Raw genomic sequence first — 7,685 nt, 5'->3', positions numbered from 1 at the left:
TTATGATTTCCTTCCCTTCTTTCCTTTTTCCTTCTGTCTGGTATCTTCTCACTCTCATGTCTTTCTCTTCCCTTCCATGTGAGCCTTTCTTTCCCTTTCTCTCTCTCATCTCCCCTTTACCACTGGCCTTCTTTGCCCCTTATCTATCTCTTTCACTGTTATAGAGTTGATCTTCAGACAACTTTTCTTAGTAGAAACATTTAACTTTATTTGCAAGACAACAAGCAACTACATGTGTGCATCAAACTCCATAACTAATGAAGAACTCCTTTGTAGAGGTTTCCTGTGCTGTTAACCCATTGGTTTACACAGATCATGTAATCCTACAACACAGGATTATTCTTAAATCTACAGTCCAACATTTCCCAAAACTATAATTACTACATTCTCCTTCCCTCCTGCCCCTTCTATTTTCCTGCCTTTTCCTCTCCCCCTTTATCCCTCTTTCTCCTTCTCACTTTCTTGCTTCATTTTCCCTTCGCTTTTTCTCTCCCCCCGTTCCCTTCTTTCTGCCCCTTTCCTCCATGCTTCTGTGCCATGTGCTATTCTCTTTTCTTAGCTTCTCTGTTATTTTTCTGCTACATTTTTTGCTCTCTTCTTTTTCTCTGCACACCCCTCTTTTGATTCACTCTTCCTGTTCCCTGGTTTACTTTCTTTCCTTTTCTTGTTCACTTGCACTCTGCTCTTTCTGCTCCCTTTCTCCAATTCTTTCCATTCTATCTCTCTGTTTTTTGTTGTCTTCTTTCCTTCTACCCTATTTTTTATTCCTTACCTTTTCAGAGAGATTATTAACTAAAAGGAAAGTCATGTCACTATTCAAGAAGCTCAGAGAATAGGCCAAGGCTATAGTAGAAATGGGAGGAATCAGCTTGGGTAATTGCACCGCGATGGGAAGTGGGAGGAATCCGGCTATGGACACGGCCAGGTTTATTCCAATGCCAGTGGGACCATGATGGATTGGGCTGGGATCACCACGGAAGCAGTCTGAGTGCAGGGAGTTGGGCCTGCCAGGGGTCATAGCTTTTGCAAAGTTGGTGGCTTAACTGCACCATGTTCAAAATGATTTAGGAAGAAACCTAACATCTGCAGCTGTGCGGAGGGAAGGGCTGGCTGATTGACTCCAACTACAGCCAATCAGATGATGGCTGGCACACCTCCATATGCCTGCTCAGATTTTCAATCCACCTCTTCCTGAGTGAAACAAAAGCAAAATACTGCGGATGCTGGAAATCTGATAGTTTCCAGCATTTTCTCTTCTTGTCTCCCTGAGTGGAAAATATTGGCTTTTTTCTCACCCACACCTTTAGATGGGGTAGTGAAAATCTTTTCCTTCATTTCATCAGTTTCTTTATTCTTTCAGAAGTCCCTTTTAAAGGTTCGCCTTTAGATCACTATCATCTGTTGGCATCCTCAGAGGATAACTTTACTGTCAAACAGAACTTCCATTTCCACTCCAGGACTAGAGACAGCTTCAAAAATCTTGGTTTCCCTTTCTTTCCTGTCTAATTTTCTTCCTTTTCATATGGGGTAATGTATGATCTTTGCTCTGTTTTTCCTCATGACAGATTAGCAGAGAGCAAAAACTCATGAAGAAAACAAATGCAAATACTGTTGCACCAGAAGGGAAGTGGTGATATCAAGATGTCACCTCGCCCTACCAGTTGATATGATGCCTAGTTTCCAAATTGTTCATAAGTCCCTGATTTACATATTAAAAGAGGCTTATCACCTAAAACAGGCGAGCAATTTCCCTTTTCAAAATAACGCCATCTGCACCTTCAGTGTTAACAGGGCAACAAGGCTACATTTTGAGGCCATTATAGCCCAGTTACCTACAGACAAGGTTACTCAAAATCGACCCTACTGTTCTTTGGTTCATGATGCTGCTCATGGGACATCTCCAACTGGCTGTGCGATGGACTGAACAGTTCTCCATTAAGACCGCTGAACTTTAAATTAGTTTTATTTGCAATATTTTGAGAGTAGATTAAGAATACTTTCCCTCGTAGTACTGCTCTCCTTCAATTATTTTTTATAAAGTCAGACAGTAGAATAGTTATCTTCATTACTTAAAGTAAAATTCAGAATTATAATGTTGTTAAGTTCAGGACAACATTAAATGACAAGAGTGTGTCTGTGGTTTGAAAAATATCAGTTGAAATTCAGTGTGAACATGCGTAAAGTTTTCATAGGTGTGAAAGACTCTGTGGTTTACAAGTGTATGTATTGCGGCTTGGAAACTGCGACACAAATGCAACTATATGTTGACCAGCACCTTGTGCAAAATAAATATGGCTAATGAGACAGCACTTAAAGCAATTCTTTGAAGATAAGTGACAGTTTTCTTTAAAGTACAAAGCCTGTATCCACCCCTTCTTCAGCTCATCTGCTGCTGAAACCCTCTTCCATGTCTTTGTTACCTCTAGATTTGGCTGTTCCAATTTTTGCTAACATGCCGCTTTGCACCGTCAGTAAACTTGAGCCCATCCAAACTTGGCTGCCGGTATCCTGAGTTGCACCAAATCCCTTTCACCCATCATCCCTGTGCTCGTTGGCTCCTGCTCTGCAATGCCTTGAAAACTTTTATCCTTATTTTCAAATTTGTGTCTTAAACTGCCAAGGCCCTAAGCTCTGGAATAGCCTCCCTAACCCTTTCCTCATCCTGCCCTCACTCTTCTTTTAAGATGCTTCTTAAAACCCATCTATTTGACCAGGCTTTTTGCCACATGCCCTCATGTCTTCTCATGTGGCTTGGTGCCAAATTTTGCTTGATAAGAGTCCTGAAAAGCATCTTGGGACATTTTAGCATGACTAGATAGCTAAGAATGAAATATGTGGAATACAGTCCAATTCAGCTGGATGATGGTGGAGAGGAACCAAACATGTCAAAGTCTGGAGATATGTCAAAAAGGATGTAGTGGGATAATTTACTGTCGTCACAGTCACTTAGGGTACCATTTGTGACTTTGATAAGAGCTTTCTTTTTCATTCATTCATGGGTTGTGGGCTTTGCTGGCTGGGCCAGCATTTATTGCCAATCTCTATTGCCCTTGAGAAGGTGGTGGAGAGCAGCCTTCTTGAACCACTGCAGTCCATGTGGTGTAGGTATACCCACTGTGCTCTTAGGAAGGGAGTTCCAGGACTTTGACCCAGCGACAGTGAAGGAACGGCGATATATTTCCAAGTCAGGATGGTGAGTGACTTGGACAGGAACTTACAGGTGGTGGTGTTCCCATCTATCTGCTGTTCCTGTCCTTCTAGGTGTTAATGGTCGTGGATTTGGAAGGTGCTGTCTAAGGAGCCTTGGTGAATCCCTGCAGCGGATCTTGTAGATAGCACACACTGCTGCTATGGTGCATTGGTGGTGGAAGGAGTGCCTGTTTGTGGATGTGGTACCGATCAAGCAGACTGCTTTGTCCTGGACAGTGTTCAGATTCCTCAGTGTTGTAGGAGCTGCACTCATCCAGGCAAGTGGGGAGTATTCCATCGCATTCCTGACTTTTGCCTTGTAGATGGTGGACAGGCTTTGGGGAGTCAGGAGGTGAGTTACTCGTCACACAATTCCTAGCCTCTGACCTGTTCTTGTAGCCACAGTATTTATATGGGTAGTCCAGTTCAGTTTCTGGTCAATGGTAACCCCCAGGATGTTGATAGTGGAGGATTCGGTGATGTTAATGCCATTGAACATCAAGAGATGATGGTTGGATTCTTTCTTGTTGGAGATGGTCATTGCCTGGCACTTGTGTGGCGTGAATGTTACTTGCCACTTGTCAGCCCAAGCCTGGATATTGTCCAGGTCTTACTGCATTTGCACATGGACTGCTTCGGTATCTGAGGAGTCGTGAATAGTGCTGAACATTGTGCAATCATCAGCAAACATCCCCACTTCTGACCTTATGATGGAAGGAAGATCATTCATGAAGCAGCTGAAGATGGTTGGGCCTAGGACACCACCCTGAGTAACTCCTGCAGTGATGTCCTGGAGCTGAGATGCCTGACCTCCAACAACCAAAACTACAACCATGCTAGGTATGACTCCAACCAGCGGAGAGCTTTCCCCTGATTCCCATTGACTCCGGTTTTGCTAGGGCTTCTTGATGCCACACTCGGTCAAATGCTGTCTTGATGTCAAGCCTCACCTTACCTCAAGGATTCAGCTCTTTTGTCCATGTTTGAACCAAGGCTGTAATGAGGTCAGGAGTTGAGTGGCTCTGGTGGAACCCAAACTGAGCATCAGTGAGCAGGTTATTGCTAAGCTAATGCCGCTGGATCACACTGTTGATGAACCCTTCCATTACTTTACTGATGATGGAGAATAGACTGATGGGGCAGTAATTGGCCGGGTTGGATTTGTCCTGCTTTGTGTGTACAGGACATACCTAGGCAATTTTTTACATAGCCGGATAGATGCCAGTGTTGTAGCTGCACTGGAACTGCTTGGCTGGGGGAGCGACAAGTTCTGGAGCACAAGTCTTCAGTACTATTGCTGGAATGTTGTCGGGGCCCATAGCCTTTGCAGTATCCAGTGCCTTCAGCCATTTCTTGATATCATGTGGAATAAATCAAAGTGGCTGAAGACTGGCATTTGTGATGCTGGGGACCTCCAGAGGAGACCGAGATGGATCATCCATTCGGCACTTGTGGCTGAAGATTGTAGCAAATGCTTCAGCCTTATCTTTTGCACTGATGTTCTGGGCTCCTCCATCATTCAGGATGGGGATATTTCTGGAGCCTCCTCCTCCAGTAAGATGTTTAATTGTCCACCACCATTCACAACTGAATGTGGCAGGACTGCAGAGCTTAGATCTGATTATTTGGTGGGATCGCTTAGCCCTGTCTATCACTTGCTGCTTATGCTGGTTGGCATGCAAGTAGTCCTGTTTTATAGCTACACCAGGTCGACACCTCAATTTAGGTATCCCTGGTGCTGCTCCTGGCACACCCTCCTGCACTCTTCATTGAACCAGGGTTGATCCCCTGGCTTGATGGTAATGGTAGAGTGGGGGATATACGAGGCCATGAGGTTACCAATTGTGTTCGAGTACAATTCTGCTGCTTCATGGATGCCCAGTCTTGAGTTGCTAGATCTGTTTGAAATCTATCCCATTTAGCACCATTGTAGTGCCACACCACACGATGGAGGGTATCTTCAATGTGAAGCCAGGACTTTGTCTCCGCAAGGACTGTGCAGTGGTCACTCTTCCAATACTATGGACAGATGCATCTGCGGCAAGCAGGTTGGTGAGGATGAGATTGCGTATGTTTTTCCCTCACCACCTGCCACAGACCCAGTCTAGCACCTACGTCCTTTAGAACTTGGCCAGCTCGGTCAGCAGTGGTGCTACCGAGCTACTCATGGTGATGGACATTCAAGTCCCCCACCCAGAGTACATTCTGTGCCCTTGCTACTCAGTTCTTCCTCCAAGTCGCATTCAACATCAGTTGAGAGAGGGCGGTATGTGGTAATCAGCCCGTGTTTGACCTGATGCCATGAGACTTCATGGGGTCCGCAGTCGATGTTGAGGACTCCCAGGTCAACTCCCTCTGGACTGTTTACTGCTGTGCCGCCACCTCTGCAGGGTATGTGCTGTGCCATGATGGTGGTATCTGGGATATTATCTGTAAGATATGATTCCGTGAAGATGACTATGTCAGGCTGTTGCTTGATTAGCCTGAGACAGCTCTCCCAGTTTTGTCACTAGCCCCCAGATGTTAACAAGGCTGAGATTGCCGTTATCATTTATGGTGCCAAGGTCGATGCCAGGTGGTCCATCCAGTTTCATTGCATTTTTGAGTCAACCACATTGCTGTGGATCTGGAGTCACAGCAGATTTCCTTAGTGAAGGAGATGGGTTTTTGCAACAATAATCATCATCAGATTTTTAATTAATTCAAATTTCACCATCTGCCGTGGCAGGATTTGAACCCGGGTCCCCGGAGTGTTACCCTGGGTCTCTGGATAATTAGTCCAGCAACAATGCCACTACACCATTGTCATTATGGCAGGACTTTCCTCCACTTCAGTCATATTTCATGGAACTCTTTCTACAAAACTCTACAGATCTCTCCACCTTTCAAAGCCTCCTCAGAAACCAATTTTTCAACCAAGCAGACAGTTACCCATCCTAATCTCTCCCTCCCAGGTTCAGCGCTGCTTTCTTAACACTAAATTAAGAGGCATTTTAAGAAGTTTCTTTATATCAAAGGTGCTATATAAATTCAGATTATTGGTCTCGCATATAGTACGACAGCTTGGTTAAAACTTGACAGATGTGAACACGCATGATTAATTCTGAGTAATTCAAAAAGAAAAATTATACAGTAATAAAGTTAATGTTGGTGTTGGGCATCATGGCAGGTGTGAGTGGGCAATATGGCAGATAGGCCAAATATTAGATTCACACCCTGAACACCGGAATCATCCCCCAACATGGATCATCCAGGCATGTTGGCCTGATTGTACACTGAAGTGTTTTCACAACAGCATTTATAAGGCATGCACCTGGCAAGCTGCATTTCGAGGGGAACTCAGAGGTGAGAGCAAAGTAACGTAGTGCAGGGATCACGAGGGTCGTGTTTTGGACCTCAAGGTTGAGGCGACGCTCATTCAGGCGAGGGCACAGGCAAGTTACTTTTGCCCATTTGGCTAACCGTGCAGTGCCAGTGCAGGGCTGCATTCTGGTTGGGGCGAGTTGGGAGGGGCAAGGGCTGCACTGCGGTTGGGGTGAGTTAGGGGGTCAAGGGCTGCACTGTGGTTGGGGCGAGTTGGGGGGTGAGGGCTGCACTGCGGTTGGGGCGAGTTGGGGGGTGAGGGCTGCACTGCGGTTGGGGTGAGTTGGGTGTCAAGGGCTGCCCTGTGGTTGGGAGACTTGGTGGGGGCAAGGGCTGCCCTGCGGGTAAAAGTAGTGCACACGCATTTGCGGGGTGGAGGGGGAGGGAAGCAACCATGCATCAATGAAACCTTGTATAAAGTGACCATTCCTCTGCAGCTGAGACAGTTCAGATGCAGCCACATTGACATGCATGGAGTCGGGCCTCATGCTTATCTGCTCACTCAAGCAATGCAGAGGCCTGAAAGTGCCACCAAGTGCTCCAGAGCTTTTCACCCCTTGGCCACTGACTGCAAACTAATGAGCATTTTAGTGGACTGCAGAACCAAATCCTCGGTCAAAATCCAGAAACTCCCTTCTGACCAGTACTGTTGGTGTACCTACACCATATGGACTGCAGCGGTTCAAGAAGGCAGCTCTTTTTTAAAAATTGGACAACTGGGCATGTTGTACAATCTCCTTGCGAAAGCTGGCCATGGAGCCGTCACTGGTGGAGGTGCTTACAGCTCCTTGCAATGTCATCATTAAGGTGTGGACCAGTCTCCCCCATGGTTCAAGTTAACAGTGTTGTCTTGCTGTGCGTGTTAGGAAAATGCCTGCACCTGAGCTGAGAGCACAGCCTGCAGTCTAGTGGGTGAAGCTGCTGCCAATTGGTCAGGTGTAGTAGGGCAGAGGTGAGTGGGGTTTCGGGCAGCCATACAGCGCACCACACACTGGCCATCCAAGTGGTGGCCAGCACTCTCCAGGATGTGTTAAGGCGCCTTCAGACTTAACCAAGAGAGGTTCTTAGTGAATTCAAGCTAACCCATGCATCTCTCTCTTTCATCCTGCAGGAGGAGTACATCAGGAGCATGG

The sequence above is a fragment of the Carcharodon carcharias genome, chromosome 1 (assembly GCF_017639515.1).
Source record: "Carcharodon carcharias isolate sCarCar2 chromosome 1, sCarCar2.pri, whole genome shotgun sequence".
Classification (NCBI taxonomy): domain Eukaryota; kingdom Metazoa; phylum Chordata; class Chondrichthyes; order Lamniformes; family Lamnidae; genus Carcharodon; species Carcharodon carcharias.
Note: the sequence above shows the minus strand (reverse complement) of the source record.